General features: G+C 44.8%; 9 non-coding genes across 9 annotated transcripts; all 9 read left to right on the top strand.

The window, feature by feature from the left end:
- The first annotated feature begins 4,963 nt into the window (after nt 1-4,963).
- LOC141207648 (U2 spliceosomal RNA) lies at nt 4,964-5,154 on the top strand. The gene has a single exon (XR_012277977.1). It is a non-coding gene; the product is annotated as a U2 spliceosomal RNA (small nuclear RNA).
- A 1,115-nt stretch (nt 5,155-6,269) lies between these two features.
- Nucleotides 6,270-6,460, top strand: LOC141207646 (U2 spliceosomal RNA). The gene has a single exon (XR_012277976.1). It is a non-coding gene; the product is annotated as a U2 spliceosomal RNA (small nuclear RNA).
- A 1,115-nt stretch (nt 6,461-7,575) lies between these two features.
- Nucleotides 7,576-7,766, top strand: LOC141207645 (U2 spliceosomal RNA). Its single transcript, XR_012277975.1, has one exon. It is a non-coding gene; the product is annotated as a U2 spliceosomal RNA (small nuclear RNA).
- A 1,115-nt stretch (nt 7,767-8,881) lies between these two features.
- Nucleotides 8,882-9,072, top strand: LOC141207644 (U2 spliceosomal RNA). The gene has a single exon (XR_012277974.1). It is a non-coding gene; the product is annotated as a U2 spliceosomal RNA (small nuclear RNA).
- Nucleotides 9,073-10,187: 1,115 nt separating this feature from the next.
- LOC141207643 (U2 spliceosomal RNA) lies at nt 10,188-10,378 on the top strand. Its single transcript, XR_012277973.1, has one exon. It is a non-coding gene; the product is annotated as a U2 spliceosomal RNA (small nuclear RNA).
- Nucleotides 10,379-11,493: 1,115 nt separating this feature from the next.
- On the top strand, nt 11,494-11,684 carry LOC141207141 (U2 spliceosomal RNA). Its single transcript, XR_012277564.1, has one exon. It is a non-coding gene; the product is annotated as a U2 spliceosomal RNA (small nuclear RNA).
- A 1,112-nt stretch (nt 11,685-12,796) lies between these two features.
- Nucleotides 12,797-12,987, top strand: LOC141207140 (U2 spliceosomal RNA). Its single transcript, XR_012277563.1, has one exon. It is a non-coding gene; the product is annotated as a U2 spliceosomal RNA (small nuclear RNA).
- Nucleotides 12,988-14,102: 1,115 nt separating this feature from the next.
- On the top strand, nt 14,103-14,293 carry LOC141207641 (U2 spliceosomal RNA). The gene has a single exon (XR_012277971.1). It is a non-coding gene; the product is annotated as a U2 spliceosomal RNA (small nuclear RNA).
- Nucleotides 14,294-15,405: 1,112 nt separating this feature from the next.
- LOC141207640 (U2 spliceosomal RNA) lies at nt 15,406-15,596 on the top strand. Its single transcript, XR_012277970.1, has one exon. It is a non-coding gene; the product is annotated as a U2 spliceosomal RNA (small nuclear RNA).
- The last annotated feature ends 2,087 nt before the right edge of the window (nt 15,597-17,683 follow it).

Here is a 17,683-nt window from a genome sequence, read left to right as displayed (position 1 = left end):
AATTGTTAGCGGACGCCATGTTGCGTTTGGAGAGCCCCTGTGTGTCCAAACATTGGAGCTCCCCCACAAGTGACCCCATTTTGGAAACTAGACCCCCCAAGGCACCTATCTAGATGCATAGTGAGCACTTAGAACCCCCAGGTGCTTCACAAATTGATTCGTAAAAATGAAAAAGTGAAAATAAAACACTTTTTCATTTTTATGAATCAATTTGTGAAGCACCTGGGGTTCCAAGTGCTCACTATGAATCTAGATAGGTGCCTTGGGGGGTCTAGTTTCCAAAATGGGGTCACTTGTGGGGGAGCTCCAATGTTTGGGCACACAGGGACTCTCTAAATGCAACATGGTATCCGCTAACAAATTGAATGGAAAATCGGCTCAATTTGTTAGCGGACACCACATTGCGTTTGGAGAGCCCCTCTGTGCCCAAACTTTGGAGCTCCCCCACAAGTGACCCCATTTTGGAAACTAGACCCCCCAAGGCACCTTTCTAGATGCATAGTGAGCACTTGGAACCCCCAGGTGCTTCACAAATTGATTCATAAAAATGAAAAAGTGAAAAAAAAAACACTTTTTCATTTTTATGAATCAATTTGTGAAGCACCTGGGGTTCCAAGTGCTCACTATGAATCTAGAAAGGTGCCTTGGGGGGTCTAGTTTCCAAAATGGGGTCACTTGTGGGGGAGCTCCAATGTTTGGGCACACAGGGACTCTCTAAATGCAACATGGTATCCGCTAACAAATTGAATGGAAAATCGGCTCAAATTGTTAGCGGACACCACATTGCGTTTGGAGAGCCCCTCTGTGCCCAAACTTTGGAGCTCCCCCACAAGTGACCCCATTTTGGAAACTAGACCCCCCAAGGCACCTTTCTAGATGCATAGTGAGCACTTGGAACCCCCATGTGCTTCACAAATTGATTCGTAAAAATGAAAAAGTGAAAAAAAAAACACTTTTTCATTTTTATGAATCAATTTGTGAAGCACCTGGGGTTCCAAGTGCTCACTATGAATCTAGATAGGTGCCTTGGGGGGTCTAGTTTAAAATAGGGGGTCACTTGTGGGGGAGCTCCAATGTTTGGGCACACAGGGACTCTCTAAATGCAACATGGTATCCGCTAACAAATTGAATGGAAAATCGGCTCAAATTGTTAGCGGACACCACATTGCGTTTGGAAAGCCCCTCTGTGCCCAAACTTTGGAGCTCCCCCACAAGTGACACCATTTTGGAAACTAGACCCCCCAAGGCACCTTTCTAGATGCATAGTGAGCACTTGGAACCCCCAGGTGCTTCACAAATTAATTCGTAAAAATGAAAAAGTGAAAAAAAAAACACTTTTTCATTTTTATGAATCAATTTGTGAAGCACCTGGGGTTCCAAGTGCTCACTATGAATCTAGATAGGTGCCTTGGGGGGTCTAGTTTCCAAAATGGGGTCACTTGTGGGGGAGCTCCAATGTTTGGGCACACAGGGACTCTCCAAATGCAACATGATATCCGCTAACAAATTGTCGGCTCAAATTGTTAGCGGATATCATGTTGCATTTGGAGAGTCCCTGTGTGCCCAAACATTGGAGCTCCTCCACAAGTGACCCCATTTTGGAAACTAGACCCCCCAAGGCACCTATCTAGATGCATAGTGAGCACTTGGAACCCCTAGGTGCTTCACAAATTAATTCGTAAAAATGAAAAAGTGTTTTTTTTTTCACTTTTTCATTATTACGAATCAATTTGTGAAGCACCTGGGGGTTCCAAGTGCTCACTATGCATCTAGAAAGGTGCCTTGGGGGGTTTAGTTTCCAAAATGGGGTCACTTGTGGGGGAGCTCCAAAGTTTGGGCACAGAGGGGCTCTCCAAACGCAATGTGGCGTCCGCTAACAATTTGAGCCGATTTTCCATTCAATTTGTTAGCGCATACCATGTTGCATTTAGAGAGTCCCTGTGTGCCCAAACATTGGAGCTCCCCCACAAGTGACCCCATTTTGGAAACTAGACCCCCCAAGGCACCTATCTAGATGCATAGTGAGCACTTGGAACCCCTAGGTGCTTCACAAATTGATTTGTAAAAATGAAAAAGTGTTTTTTTTTTCACTTTTTCATTATTACGAATCAATTTGTGAAGCACCTGGGGGTTCCAAGTGCTCACTATGCATCTAGAAAGGTGCCTTGGGGGGTCTAGTTTCCAAAATGGGGTCACTTGTGGGGGAGCTCCAAAGTTTGGGCACAGAGAAGCTCTCCAAACGCAATGTGGTGTCCGCTAACAATTTGAGCCGATTTTCCATTCAATTTGTTAGCGGACACCATGTTGCATTTAGAGAGCCGCTGTGTGCCCATATATTGGAGCTCCCCCACAAGTGACCCCATTTTGGAAACTAGACCACCCAAGGCACCTATCTAGATGCATAGTGAGCACTTGGAACCCTCAGGTGCTTCACAAATTGATTCATACAAATGAAAAAGTGTTTTTTTTTTCACTTTTTCATTGTTACGAATCAATTTGTGAAGCACCTGGGGGTTCCAAGTGCTCACTATGCATCTAGATAGGTGCCTTGGGGGGTCTAGTTTCCAAAATGGGGTCACTTGTGGGGGAGCTCCAATGTTTGGGCACACAGGGACTCTCTAAATGCAACATGGTGTCCTCTAACAAATTTAACGGAAAATCGGCTCAAATTGTTAGCGACACCATGTTGCGTTTGGAGAGCCGCTGTGTGCCCAAACATTGGAGCTCCCCCACAAGTGACCCCATTTTGGAAACTAGACCCCCCAAGGCACCTATCTAGATGCATTGTGAGCACTTGGAACACTCAGGTGCTTCACAAATTGATTCATAAAAATGAAAAAGTGTTTTTTTTTTTCACTTTTTCATTGTTACGAATCAATTTGTGAAGCACCTGGGGGTTGCAAGTGCTCACTATGCATCTAGAAAGGTGCCTTGGGGGGTCTAGTTTCCAAAATGGGGTCACTTGTGGGGGAGCTCCAAAGTTTGGGCACACATGGGCTCTCCAAACACAACATGGCGTCCGCTAATTATTCAAGCAAATTTTACAATCAAAAAGTCAAATAGCGCTCCTTCCCTCCCGAGCCCTGCCGTGCGCCCAAACAGTATTTTTTCCCCAAATATTGGGTATCTGCGTGCCCAGGGGAAATTGCACAACAAATTTTGGGGTCCATTTTTTCTTGTTACCCCTGTGAAAATAAAAAAAATTGGGTCTAAATTAACATTTTTGTGAAAAAAGTTAAATGTTCATTTTTTTCTTCCACATTCAAAAAATTCCTGTGAAGCACGTGAAGGGTTAATAAAGTTCTTGAATGTGGTTTTGAGCACCTTGAGGGGTGCAGTTTTTAGAATGGTGTCACTTTTGGGTATTTTCTGTCATAAAGACCTCTCAAAGTGACTTCAAATGTGATGTGGTCCCTAAAAAAATGGTTTTGTAAATTTTGTTGGAAAAATGAGAAATCGCTGGTCAATTTTAACCCTTATAGCTCCCTAACAAAAAAAAATTTTGGTTCCAAAATTGTGCTGATGTAAAGTAGACATGTGGGAAATGTTATTTATTAACTCTTTTGTGTGACATATCGCTCTGATTTCAGGGCTTAAAAATTCAAATTTTGAAAATTGCAAAATTTTCAAAATTTTCGCCAAATTTCCGTTTTTTTCACAAATAAACGCAAGTGATATCGAAGAAATTTTTCCACAATCATGAAGTACAATATGTCACGAAAAAACAGTCTCAGAATCAGGGGGATCCGTTGAAGCGTTCGAGAGTAATTACCTCATAAAGTGACAGTGGTCAGAATTGTAAAAATTGGCCCGGTCATTAACGTGCAAACCACCCGCGGGGCTTAAGGGGTTAATGCAGTTTCTAAAATCAGAAAGAATTGAATTCAATGTTTTTTGTTCATTTTGCTTGTTTGTCGGATTTTGGGATGGACTCTTTGGCTTTGCTTTTCTTCTCCTCATTGGATTTTTCATGTTCAAAGTTGCAGAAGCCAGATTACAAGCTCATTTTGGTTCAACTTCAGCAACTGTGCATTGCATTGCCATGTAATGTGATGCAATGCTATCTTTCTAGCTCTCCCTTTTTACTTCCTTTTGGATAAACAGACATATTAGGCAAGCATTTTGGAGCTTTCACCTAAATAACTACAGGTGGTGAGATAAGCTGCACAATATAATTGACCTTTCAGTATATTGTTGCACACACACCATCTATTTAGCAAATGCCCTTGTTATCAACAGCAGCCTTTTAAACTCACCTGAGCTAACAGGTATGTGCGCTGGTTACTCTGCTGCGCTTAAAATTTCTTTTTTGGTTTGCTACAATGCCTTTTCTGAAACGTTGTCTCCTTCTGCTGGAACACTGACTTCTTTCATTTAATGCCTGCAGACTATAAAAGAGAACCCAACCCAAAAAGTTTGGTTGATTAGTCTGTGGCATTCTGTTAAACTGTTGCTTATGGCGGTCTCTGTGAGCTTCTCAGCGACATTCAGCCAGCCAGGTATCCTGCCTGCAGTAGATGGAATGTGGCAATGGAACGCTGGCTGCGCGTGTCATAATAGGCTCTGAGCCTTTATATACCTGTGCACAGCAGCAGCCACCTTCAGTCTGCTGCTGGACAGCCAGCAGCAGCAGCAGCAGGAGAGGTATGTAATCAGGAGCCCTCCTGCTAAGGGTAGACAGCTGCTCGTTCCACCCCACCCCCCGCCTTAATTGGTTCTCCTCCCTTCCAACGGTGTTGAGGCGGGTGGGAACAGCAGGGGGTGAAGGTGCTGTGTTTAAAGAGGTGGAGTTATGCAGATCTAAAACGCGTGGATTGCAGCAGCAGCAAGCCGAAAAGTGCAGGCATGTAAGGGATCTAGAGGTTGACAACATGTCTTCTTAACGGGAGTCCAGGAGCTCATCTCCACAAATGGACTTTTCAGGATCCTTGGGTGGCTCCGTAGTTTGAAACCAATTCTGGTTATCGCTTCTCGGCCTTTTGGCTAAGATCAAGTGTAGTATCTGTTCTTATCAGTTTAATATCTGATACGTCCCCTATCTGGGGACCATATATTAAATGGATTTTTAGAACAGGGAGATGGAAAAAGAGCTTGCTCTGTCCACTCCACGCATTGACCTGGTATTGCAGTATCTCCAGGACCGGTGCACCCCTTCTTTAATGCAGTTTCTAAAATCAGAAAGAATTGAATTCAATGTTTTTTGTTCATTTTGCTTGTTTGTCGGATTTTGGGATGGACTCTTTGGCTTTGCTTTTCTTCTCCTCATTGGATTTTTCATGTTCAAAGTTGCAGAAGCCAGATTACAAGCTCATTTTGGTTCAACTTCAGCAACTGTGCATTGCATTGCCATGTAATGTGATGCAATGCTATCTTTCTAGCTCTCCCTTTTTACTTCCTTTTGGATAAACAGACATATTAGGCAAGCATTTTGGAGCTTTCACCTAAATAACTACAGGTGGTGAGATAAGCTGCACAATATAATTGACCTTTCAGTATATTGTTGCACACACACCATCTATTTAGCAAATGCCCTTGTTATCAACAGCAGCCTTTTAAACTCACCTGAGCTAACAGGTATGTGCGCTGGTTACTCTGCTGCGCTTAAAATTTCTTTTTTGGTTTGCTACAATGCCTTTTCTGAAACGTTGTCTCCTTCTGCTGGAACACTGACTTCTTTCATTTAATGCCTGCAGACTATAAAAGAGAACCCAACCCCAAAAGTTTGGTTGATTAGTCTGTGGCATTCTGTTAAACTGTTGCTTATGGCGGTCTCTGTGAGCTTCTCAGCGACATTCAGCCAGCCAGGTATCCTGCCTGCAGTAGATGGAATGTGGCAATGGAACGCTGGCTGCGCGTGTCATAATAGGCTCTGAGCCTTTATATACCTGTGCACAGCAGCAGCCACCTTCAGTCTGCTGCTGGACAGCCAGCAGCAGCAGCAGCAGGAGAGGTATGTAATCAGGAGCCCTCCTGCTAAGGGTAGACAGCTGCTCGTTCCACCCCACCCCCCGCCTTAATTGGTTCTCCTCCCTTCCAACGGTGTTGAGGCGGGTGGGAACAGCAGGGGGTGAAGGTGCTGTGTTTAAAGAGGTGGAGTTATGCAGATCTAAAACGCGTGGATTGCAGCAGCAGCAAGCCGAAAAGTGCAGGCATGTAAGGGATCTAGAGGTTGACAACATGTCTTCTTAACGGGAGTCCAGGAGCTCATCTCCACAAATGGACTTTTCAGGATCCTTGGGTGGCTCCGTAGTTTGAAACCAATTCTGGTTATCGCTTCTCGGCCTTTTGGCTAAGATCAAGTGTAGTATCTGTTCTTATCAGTTTAATATCTGATACGTCCCCTATCTGGGGACCATATATTAAATGGATTTTTAGAACAGGGAGATGGAAAAAGAGCTTGCTCTGTCCACTCCACGCATTGACCTGGTATTGCAGTATCTCCAGGACCGGTGCACCCCTTCTTTAATGCAGTTTCTAAAATCAGAAAGAATTGAATTCAATGTTTTTTGTTCATTTTGCTTGTTTGTCGGATTTTGGGATGGACTCTTTGGCTTTGCTTTTCTTCTCCTCATTGGATTTTTCATGTTCAAAGTTGCAGAAGCCAGATTACAAGCTCATTTTGGTTCAACTTCAGCAACTGTGCATTGCATTGCCATGTAATGTGATGCAATGCTATCTTTCTAGCTCTCCCTTTTTACTTCCTTTTGGATAAACAGACATATTAGGCAAGCATTTTGGAGCTTTCACCTAAATAACTACAGGTGGTGAGATAAGCTGCACAATATAATTGACCTTTCAGTATATTGTTGCACACACACCATCTATTTAGCAAATGCCCTTGTTATCAACAGCAGCCTTTTAAACTCACCTGAGCTAACAGGTATGTGCGCTGGTTACTCTGCTGCGCTTAAAATTTCTTTTTTGGTTTGCTACAATGCCTTTTCTGAAACGTTGTCTCCTTCTGCTGGAACACTGACTTCTTTCATTTAATGCCTGCAGACTATAAAAGAGAACCCAACCCAAAAAGTTTGGTTGATTAGTCTGTGGCATTCTGTTAAACTGTTGCTTATGGCGGTCTCTGTGAGCTTCTCAGCGACATTCAGCCAGCCAGGTATCCTGCCTGCAGTAGATGGAATGTGGCAATGGAACGCTGGCTGCGCGTGTCATAATAGGCTCTGAGCCTTTATATACCTGTGCACAGCAGCAGCCACCTTCAGTCTGCTGCTGGACAGCCAGCAGCAGCAGCAGCAGGAGAGGTATGTAATCAGGAGCCCTCCTGCTAAGGGTAGACAGCTGCTCGTTCCACCCCACCCCCCGCCTTAATTGGTTCTCCTCCCTTCCAACGGTGTTGAGGCGGGTGGGAACAGCAGGGGGTGAAGGTGCTGTGTTTAAAGAGGTGGAGTTATGCAGATCTAAAACGCGTGGATTGCAGCAGCAGCAAGCCGAAAAGTGCAGGCATGTAAGGGATCTAGAGGTTGACAACATGTCTTCTTAACGGGAGTCCAGGAGCTCATCTCCACAAATGGACTTTTCAGGATCCTTGGGTGGCTCCGTAGTTTGAAACCAATTCTGGTTATCGCTTCTCGGCCTTTTGGCTAAGATCAAGTGTAGTATCTGTTCTTATCAGTTTAATATCTGATACGTCCCCTATCTGGGGACCATATATTAAATGGATTTTTAGAACAGGGAGATGGAAAAAGAGCTTGCTCTGTCCACTCCACGCATTGACCTGGTATTGCAGTATCTCCAGGACCGGTGCACCCCTTCTTTAATGCAGTTTCTAAAATCAGAAAGAATTGAATTCAATGTTTTTTGTTCATTTTGCTTGTTTGTCGGATTTTGGGATGGACTCTTTGGCTTTGCTTTTCTACTCCTCATTGGATTTTTCATGTTCAAAGTTGCAGAAGCCAGATTACAAGCTCATTTTGGTTCAACTTCAGCAACTGTGCATTGCATTGCCATGTAATGTGATGCAATGCTATCTTTCTAGCTCTCCCTTTTTACTTCCTTTTGGATAAACAGACATATTAGGCAAGCATTTTGGAGCTTTCACCTAAATAACTACAGGTGGTGAGATAAGCTGCACAATATAATTGACCTTTCAGTATATTGTTGCACACACACCATCTATTTAGCAAATGCCCTTGTTATCAACAGCAGCCTTTTAAACTCACCTGAGCTAACAGGTATGTGCGCTGGTTACTCTGCTGCGCTTAAAATTTCTTTTTTGGTTTGCTACAATGCCTTTTCTGAAACGTTGTCTCCTTCTGCTGGAACACTGACTTCTTTCATTTAATGCCTGCAGACTATAAAAGAGAACCCAACCCCAAAAGTTTGGTTGATTAGTCTGTGGCATTCTGTTAAACTGTTGCTTATGGCGGTCTCTGTGAGCTTCTCAGCGACATTCAGCCAGCCAGGTATCCTGCCTGCAGTAGATGGAATGTGGCAATGGAACGCTGGCTGCGCGTGTCATAATAGGCTCTGAGCCTTTATATACCTGTGCACAGCAGCAGCCACCTTCAGTCTGCTGCTGGACAGCCAGCAGCAGCAGCAGCAGGAGAGGTATGTAATCAGGAGCCCTCCTGCTAAGGGTAGACAGCTGCTCGTTCCACCCCACCCCCCGCCTTAATTGGTTCTCCTCCCTTCCAACGGTGTTGAGGCGGGTGGGAACAGCAGGGGGTGAAGGTGCTGTGTTTAAAGAGGTGGAGTTATGCAGATCTAAAACGCGTGGATTGCAGCAGCAGCAAGCCGAAAAGTGCAGGCATGTAAGGGATCTAGAGGTTGACAACATGTCTTCTTAACGGGAGTCCAGGAGCTCATCTCCACAAATGGACTTTTCAGGATCCTTGGGTGGCTCCGTAGTTTGAAACCAATTCTGGTTATCGCTTCTCGGCCTTTTGGCTAAGATCAAGTGTAGTATCTGTTCTTATCAGTTTAATATCTGATACGTCCCCTATCTGGGGACCATATATTAAATGGATTTTTAGAACAGGGAGATGGAAAAAGAGCTTGCTCTGTCCACTCCACGCATTGACCTGGTATTGCAGTATCTCCAGGACCGGTGCACCCCTTCTTTAATGCAGTTTCTAAAATCAGAAAGAATTGAATTCAATGTTTTTTGTTCATTTTGCTTGTTTGTCGGATTTTGGGATGGACTCTTTGGCTTTGCTTTTCTTCTCCTCATTGGATTTTTCATGTTCAAAGTTGCAGAAGCCAGATTACAAGCTCATTTTGGTTCAACTTCAGCAACTGTGCATTGCATTGCCATGTAATGTGATGCAATGCTATCTTTCTAGCTCTCCCTTTTTACTTCCTTTTGGATAAACAGACATATTAGGCAAGCATTTTGGAGCTTTCACCTAAATAACTACAGGTGGTGAGATAAGCTGCACAATATAATTGACCTTTCAGTATATTGTTGCACACACACCATCTATTTAGCAAATGCCCTTGTTATCAACAGCAGCCTTTTAAACTCACCTGAGCTAACAGGTATGTGCGCTGGTTACTCTGCTGCGCTTAAAATTTCTTTTTTGGTTTGCTACAATGCCTTTTCTGAAACGTTGTCTCCTTCTGCTGGAACACTGACTTCTTTCATTTAATGCCTGCAGACTATAAAAGAGAACCCAACCCCAAAAGTTTGGTTGATTAGTCTGTGGCATTCTGTTAAACTGTTGCTTATGGCGGTCTCTGTGAGCTTCTCAGCGACATTCAGCCAGCCAGGTATCCTGCCTGCAGTAGATGGAATGTGGCAATGGAACGCTGGCTGCGCGTGTCATAATAGGCTCTGAGCCTTTATATACCTGTGCACAGCAGCAGCCACCTTCAGTCTGCTGCTGGACAGCCAGCAGCAGCAGCAGCAGGAGAGGTATGTAATCAGGAGCCCTCCTGCTAAGGGTAGACAGCTGCTCGTTCCACCCCACCCCCCGCCTTAATTGGTTCTCCTCCCTTCCAACGGTGTTGAGGCGGGTGGGAACAGCAGGGGGTGAAGGTGCTGTGTTTAAAGAGGTGGAGTTATGCAGATCTAAAACGCGTGGATTGCAGCAGCAGCAAGCCGAAAAGTGCAGGCATGTAAGGGATCTAGAGGTTGACAACATGTCTTCTTAACGGGAGTCCAGGAGCTCATCTCCACAAATGGACTTTTCAGGATCCTTGGGTGGCTCCGTAGTTTGAAACCAATTCTGGTTATCGCTTCTCGGCCTTTTGGCTAAGATCAAGTGTAGTATCTGTTCTTATCAGTTTAATATCTGATACGTCCCCTATCTGGGGACCATATATTAAATGGATTTTTAGAACAGGGAGATGGAAAAAGAGCTTGCTCTGTCCACTCCACGCATTGACCTGGTATTGCAGTATCTCCAGGACCGGTGCACCCCTTCTTTAATGCAGTTTCTAAAATCAGAAAGAATTGAATTCAATGTTTTTTGTTCATTTTGCTTGTTTGTCGGATTTTGGGATGGACTCTTTGGCTTTGCTTTTCTTCTCCTCATTGGATTTTTCATGTTCAAAGTTGCAGAAGCCAGATTACAAGCTCATTTTGGTTCAACTTCAGCAACTGTGCATTGCATTGCCATGTAATGTGATGCAATGCTATCTTTCTAGCTCTCCCTTTTTACTTCCTTTTGGATAAACAGACATATTAGGCAAGCATTTTGGAGCTTTCACCTAAATAACTACAGGTGGTGAGATAAGCTGCACAATATAATTGACCTTTCAGTATATTGTTGCACACACACCATCTATTTAGCAAATGCCCTTGTTATCAACAGCAGCCTTTTAAACTCACCTGAGCTAACAGGTATGTGCGCTGGTTACTCTGCTGCGCTTAAAATTTCTTTTTTGGTTTGCTACAATGCCTTTTCTGAAACGTTGTCTCCTTCTGCTGGAACACTGACTTCTTTCATTTAATGCCTGCAGACTATAAAAGAGAACCCAACCCAAAAAGTTTGGTTGATTAGTCTGTGGCATTCTGTTAAACTGTTGCTTATGGCGGTCTCTGTGAGCTTCTCAGCGACATTCAGCCAGCCAGGTATCCTGCCTGCAGTAGATGGAATGTGGCAATGGAACGCTGGCTGCGCATGTCATAATAGGCTCTGAGCCTTTATATACCTGTGCACAGCAGCAGCCACCTTCAGTCTGCTGCTGGACAGCCAGCAGCAGCAGCAGCAGGAGAGGTATGTAATCAGGAGCCCTCCTGCTAAGGGTAGACAGCTGCTCGTTCCACCCCACCCCCCGCCTTAATTGGTTGTCCTCCCTTCCAACGGTGTTGAGGCGGGCGGGAACAGCAGGGGGTGAAGGTGCTGTGTTTAAAGAGGTGGAGTTATGCAGATCTAAAACGCGTGGATTGCAGCAGCAGCAAGCCGAAAAGTGCAGGCATGTAAGGGATCTAGAGGTTGACAACATGTCTTCTTAACGGGAGTCCAGGAGCTCATCTCCACAAATGGACTTTTCAGGATCCTTGGGTGGCTCCGTAGTTTGAAACCAATTCTGGTTATCGCTTCTCGGCCTCTTGGCTAAGATCAAGTGTAGTATCTGTTCTTATCAGTTTAATATCTGATACGTCCCCTATCTGGGGACCATATATTAAATGGATTTTTAGAACAGGGAGATGGAAAAAGAGCTTGCTCTGTCCACTCCACGCATTGACCTGGTATTGCAGTATCTCCAGGACCGGTGCACCCCTTCTTTAATGCAGTTTCTAAAATCAGAAAGAATTGAATTCAATGTTTTTTGTTCATTTTGCTTGTTTGTCGGATTTTGGGATGGACTCTTTGGCTTTGCTTTTCTTCTCCTCATTGGATTTTTCATGTTCAAAGTTGCAGAAGCCAGATTACAAGCTCATTTTGGTTCAACTTCAGCAACTGTGCATTGCATTGCCATGTAATGTGATGCAATGCTATCTTTCTAGCTCTCCCTTTTTACTTCCTTTTGGATAAACAGACATATTAGGCAAGCATTTTGGAGCTTTCACCTAAATAACTACAGGTGGTGAGATAAGCTGCACAATATAATTGACCTTTCAGTATATTGTTGCACACACACCATCTATTTAGCAAATGCCCTTGTTATCAACAGCAGCCTTTTAAACTCACCTGAGCTAACAGGTATGTGCGCTGGTTACTCTGCTGCGCTTAAAATTTCTTTTTTGGTTTGCTACAATGCCTTTTCTGAAACGTTGTCTCCTTCTGCTGGAACACTGACTTCTTTCATTTAATGCCTGCAGACTATAAAAGAGAACCCAACCCAAAAAGTTTGGTTGATTAGTCTGTGGCATTCTGTTAAACTGTTGCTTATGGCGGTCTCTGTGAGCTTCTCAGCGACATTCAGCCAGCCAGGTATCCTGCCTGCAGTAGATGGAATGTGGCAATGGAACGCTGGCTGCGCATGTCATAATAGGCTCTGAGCCTTTATATACCTGTGCACAGCAGCAGCCACCTTCAGTCTGCTGCTGGACAGCCAGCAGCAGCAGCAGGAGAGGTATGTAATCAGGAGCCCTCCTGCTAAGGGTAGACAGCTGCTCGTTCCACCCCACCCCCCGCCTTAATTGGTTGTCCTCCCTTCCAACGGTGTTGAGGCGGGCGGGAACAGCAGGGGGTGAAGGTGCTGTGTTTAAAGAGGTGGAGTTATGCAGATCTAAAACGCGTGGATTGCAGCAGCAGCAAGCCGAAAAGTGCAGGCATGTAAGGGATCTAGAGGTTGACAACATGTCTTCTTAACGGGAGTCCAGGAGCTCATCTCCACAAATGGACTTTTCAGGATCCTTGGGTGGCTCCGTAGTTTGAAACCAATTCTGGTTATCGCTTCTCGGCCTCTTGGCTAAGATCAAGTGTAGTATCTGTTCTTATCAGTTTAATATCTGATACGTCCCCTATCTGGGGACCATATATTAAATGGATTTTTAGAACAGGGAGATGGAAAAAGAGCTTGCTCTGTCCACTCCACGCATTGACCTGGTATTGCAGTATCTCCAGGACCGGTGCACCCCTTCTTTAATGCAGTTTCTAAAATCAGAAAGAATTGAATTCAATGTTTTTTGTTCATTTTGCTTGTTTGTCGGATTTTGGGATGGACTCTTTGGCTTTGCTTTTCTTCTCCTCATTGGATTTTTCATGTTCAAAGTTGCAGAAGCCAGATTACAAGCTCATTTTGGTTCAACTTCAGCAACTGTGCATTGCATTGCCATGTAATGTGATGCAATGCTATCTTTCTAGCTCTCCCTTTTTACTTCCTTTTGGATAAACAGACATATTAGGCAAGCATTTTGGAGCTTTCACCTAAATAACTACAGGTGGTGAGATAAGCTGCACAATATAATTGACCTTTCAGTATATTGTTGCACACACACCATCTATTTAGCAAATGCCCTTGTTATCAACAGCAGCCTTTTAAACTCACCTGAGCTAACAGGTATGTGCGCTGGTTACTCTGCTGCACTTAAAATTTCTTTTTTGGTTTGCTACAATGCCTTTTCTGAAACGTTGTCTCCTTCTGCTGGAACACTGACTTCTTTCATTTAATGCCTGCAGACTATAAAAGAGAACCCAACCCAAAAAGTTTGGTTGATTAGTCTGTGGCATTCTGTTAAACTGTTGCTTATGGCGGTCTCTGTGAGCTTCTCAGCGACATTCAGCCAGCCAGGTATCCTGCCTGCAGTAGATGGAATGTGGCAATGGAACGCTGGCTGCGCGTGTCATAATAGGCTCTGAGCCTTTATATACCTGTGCACAGCAGCAGCCACCTTCAGTCTGCTGCTGGACAGCCAGCAGCAGCAGCAGCAGGAGAGGTATGTAATCAGGAGCCCTCCTGCTAAGGGTAGACAGCTGCTCGTTCCACCCCACCCCACGCCTTAATTGGTTCTCCTCCCTTCCAACGGTGTTGAGGCGGGTGGGAACAGCAGGGGGTGAAGGTGCTGTGTTTAAAGAGGTGGAGTTGTGCAGATCTAAAACGCGTGGATTGCAGCAGCAGCAAGCCGAAAAGTGCAGGCATGTAAGGGATCTAGAGGTTGACAACATGTCTTCTTAACGGGAGTCCAGGAGCTCATCTCCACAAATGGACTTTTTAGGATCCTTGGGTGGCTCCGTAGTTTGAAACCAATTCTGGTTATCGCTTCTCGGCCTTTTGGCTAAGATCAAGTGTAGTATCTGTTCTTATCAGTTTAATATCTGATACGTCCCCTATCTGGGGACCATATATTAAATGGATTTTTAGAACAGGGAGATGGAAAAAGAGCTTGCTCTGTCCACTCCACGCATTGACCTGGTATTGCAGTATCTCCAGGACCGGTGCACCCCTTCTTTAATGCAGTTTCTAAAATCAGAAAGAATTGAATTCAATGTTTTTTGTTCATTTTGCTTGTTTGTCGGATTTTGGGATGGACTCTTTGGCTTTGCTTTTCTTCTCCTCATTGGATTTTTCATGTTCAAAGTTGCAGAAGCCAGATTACAAGCTCATTTTGGTTCAACTTCAGCAACTGTGCATTGCATTGCCATGTAATGTGATGCAATGCTATCTTTCTAGCTCTCCCTTTTTACTTCCTTTTGGATAAACAGACATATTAGGCAAGCATTTTGGAGCTTTCACCTAAATAACTACAGGTGGTGAGATAAGCTGCACAATATAATTGACCTTTCAGTATATTGTTGCACACACACCATCTATTTAGCAAATGCCCTTGTTATCAACAGCAGCCTTTTAAACTCACCTGAGCTAACAGGTATGTGCGCTGGTTACTCTGCTGCGCTTAAAATTTCTTTTTTGGTTTGCTACAATGCCTTTTCTGAAACGTTGTCTCCTTCTGCTGGAACACTGACTTCTTTCATTTAATGCCTGCAGACTATAAAAGAGAACCCAACCCAAAAAGTTTGGTTGATTAGTCTGTGACATTCTGTTAAACTGTTGCTTATGGCGGTCTCTGTGAGCTTCTCAGCGACATTCAGCCAGCCAGGTATCCTGCCTGCAGTAGATGGAATGTGGCAATGGAACGCTGGCTGCGCGTGTCATAATAGGCTCTGAGCCTTTATATACCTGTGCACAGCAGCAGCCACCTTCAGTCTGCTGCTGGACAGCCAGCAGCAGCAGCAGGAGAGGTATGTAATCAGGAGCCCTCCTGCTAAGGGTAGACAGCTGCTCGTTCCACCCCACCCCCCGCCTTAATTGGTTCTCCTCCCTTCCAACGGTGTTGAGGCGGGTGGGAACAGCAGGGGGTGAAGGTGCTGTGTTTAAAGAGGTGGAGTTATGCAGATCTAAAACGCGTGGATTGCAGCAGCAGCAAGCCGAAAAGTGCAGGCATGTAAGGGATCTAGAGGTTGACAACATGTCTTCTTAACGGGAGTCCAGGAGCTCATCTCCACAAATGGACTTTTCAGGATCCTTGGGTGGCTCCGTAGTTTGAAACCAATTCTGGTTATCGCTTCTCGGCCTTTTGGCTAAGATCAAGTGTAGTATCTGTTCTTATCAGTTTAATATCTGATACGTCCCCTATCTGGGGACCATATATTAAATGGATTTTTAGAACAGGGAGATGGAAAAAGAGCTTGCTCTGTCCACTCCACGCATTGACCTGGTATTGCAGTATCTCCAGGACCGGTGCACCCCTTCTTTAATGCAGTTTCTAAAATCAGAAAGAATTGAATTCAATGTTTTTTGCTCATTTTGCTTGTTTGTCGGATTTTGGGATGGACTCTTTGGCTTTGCTTTTCTTCTCCTCATTGGATTTTTCATGTTCAAAGTTGCAGAAGCCAGATTACAAGCTCATTTTGGTTCAACTTCAGCAACTGTGCATTGCATTGCCATGTAATGTGATGCAATGCTATCTTTCTAGCTCTCCCTTTTTACTTCCTTTTGGATAAACAGACATATTAGGCAAGCATTTTGGAGCTTTCACCTAAATAACTACAGGTGGTGAGATAAGCTGCACAATATAATTGACCTTTCAGTATATTGTTGCACACACACCATCTATTTAGCAAATGCCCTTGTTATCAACAGCAGCCTTTTAAACTCACCTGAGCTAACAGGTATGTGCGCTGGTTACTCTGCTGCGCTTAAAATTTCTTTTTTGGTTTGCTACAATGCCTTTTCTGAAACGTTGTCTCCTTCTGCTGGAACACTGACTTCTTTCATTTAATGCCTGCAGACTATAAAAGAGAACCCAACCCAAAAAGTTTGGTTGATTAGTCTGTGGCATTCTGTTAAACTGTTGCTTATGGCGGTCTCTGTGAGCTTCTCAGCGACATTCAGCCAGCCAGGTATCCTGCCTGCAGTAGATGGAATGTGGCAATGGAACGCTGGCTGCGCGTGTCATAATAGGCTCTGAGCCTTTATATACCTGTGCACAGCAGCAGCCACCTTCAGTCTGCTGCTGGACAGCCAGCAGCAGCAGCAGCAGGAGAGGTATGTAATCAGGAGCCCTCCTGCTAAGGGTAGACAGCTGCTCGTTCCACCCCACCCCCCGCCTTAATTGGTTCTCCTCCCTTCCAACGGTGTTGAGGCGGGTGGGAACAGCAGGGGGTGAAGGTGCTGTGTTTAAAGAGGTGGAGTTATGCAGATCTAAAACGCGTGGATTGCAGCAGCAGCAAGCCGAAAAGTGCAGGCATGTAAGGGATCTAGAGGTTGACAACATGTCTTCTTAACGGGAGTCCAGGATCTCATCTCCACAAATGGACTTTTCAGGATCCTTGGGTGGCTCCGTAGTTTGAAACCAATTCTGGTTATTGCTTCTCGGCCTTTTGGCTGCGATCGTATGACTGTACCTTGATTGGTGCGAGTCTCCTGGAGGAATCCGGACCCTTTTGTGGAGGATTTTCTGCTTTTTCCTGTGGTATTCCATACCGACAGAATCCAAGATGTCTTTTGTGAAGAACACCATCCGTTTGTCCGTGGATCCATCTGACCAGAACAAGAACAACGTGGTTTTCATTGTCCAAGACATCGTTGAAGGCAAAGCTGGAGCAAGACGTTCTGAGATCTTCAGTGTCAACGAATTTTCACGTCAAGGTAATTATGACGTTACCTTTATGGACCAGGATGTTTGCCTTAATGTCTTTGAATGGCTCCGTGGTCACTCTAGTGACCCCTGCTTGGAAGGAGTTAGATGGGAACCTTTGTTTGGTCTGCAAGAAAAGGAGGTGACTGTGACTGTCTATAACCCTTTTACAGACCCTGAGCTGCTGGAGTGCTTCCTCTCTCGCTACTGTGAATATGTGCGGAAGGGAGTGAAGCAAGTCAATTGTCTAGGAATCTTAACTGTCAGTATAAATTCCGTGTGAAATTGAAAAGGGATCCTGACAGTGTGGGGGGCTTTAGACACCCTCCATCAAATTTTTCCGTTGCAGGCCATAGAGGTTTCCTCTTTTACCCAGGCCAGCCCATGTTTTGCCGTAGATGCTTTTCTTTCGGACATACCATGGTAACATGCCTTAAAGGGCAGTGTTGCCGAAATTGCAGAAAGGAGGGGCATATGGCCAACCAGTGTCCAGAGGCCAAGTCCTGTGATGTCTGTGGGAGTAGTGATCACATGTATAAGGACTGTCCTATGAGTGCACCTAGACGTTCTGATAAAGAACAGAAGGAGGAGGAGCTGGAGAGGAGGCAGATGGCAAGCGCACTGAAAGTGCTGGAAAGATTGGAGAGGGAGGAGAGAGAGGGAAGGAGGCGGGAAACTGGTAGAGCCTCTCCCTCTACG

Source organism: Phyllobates terribilis, unplaced genomic scaffold, assembly GCF_046119375.1.
Source record: "Phyllobates terribilis strain yellow unplaced genomic scaffold, ASM4611937v1 Scaffold_160__1_contigs__length_4322635, whole genome shotgun sequence".
NCBI lineage: Eukaryota > Metazoa > Chordata > Amphibia > Anura > Dendrobatidae > Phyllobates > Phyllobates terribilis.
Note: the sequence above shows the minus strand (reverse complement) of the source record. Positions and strands in the feature narration are given on the sequence as shown.